This window comes from Colobus angolensis, unplaced genomic scaffold (assembly GCF_000951035.1).
Source record: "Colobus angolensis palliatus isolate OR3802 unplaced genomic scaffold, Cang.pa_1.0 Scaffold317, whole genome shotgun sequence".
In the NCBI taxonomy this organism is placed as follows: Eukaryota; Metazoa; Chordata; class Mammalia; order Primates; family Cercopithecidae; genus Colobus; species Colobus angolensis.
In genome coordinates, this window is record NW_012116455.1 from 9,781 (window position 1) to 10,442 (window position 662).

Below are 662 nucleotides of genomic sequence, written 5' to 3' on the forward strand. Positions count from 1 at the left end.
AGGCATTTCACCTTGTGGCGTGGTTCAACACATGCCCAGACACGAGGCACCTCCAAAGTTCCCAATGACATAGTCCAGGAGTGTTTTTGATGGTCGTGACTGTATCGGCAAATTAGTGGTAAGCCTTGTTCTGTAGTCACAAATAAGGCTTGCAGCTATTGTAAAGTAAAAACCAGTTATGACCACACCACTGCATCAGTGGAAGCTACCAACCTGGCAGATTGAAAGGTGGCATTTTAGCCTTTGGGATATTTTCTGCTCAATGGTGAGACATAGGGCATGTCCCAGGCCCTAGGTGTGTGCAATGTAGAGTCTCCTTCTTTTTGCCTGACTGCACTGCATTGCAGGAGTCAGTAGTAAACCCTGCTAAAGGACTCAGTGAGTGCGGGGATTGAAAGCAAACCAAAAGACAGCTCAGTTTCTACCCCCAAAAATGCCAGACACTGCCATTTTGTATTGGAACCGAGGTTCTGCATTCACAACGCCAAGTGCCAATCACTATACCACCAATGAACACCATGAACTTGCTGGCAGATGCTGATTTTTCTTTAATACTTTCAATGTAAGAATATTCACAATATTTTGTTCTTGCATCGCTTACTTTCTGACAGGTTGAGTGGTAAGAAGCACAAACTCCTATTCCCGGTCTTTCCAAAAATGTT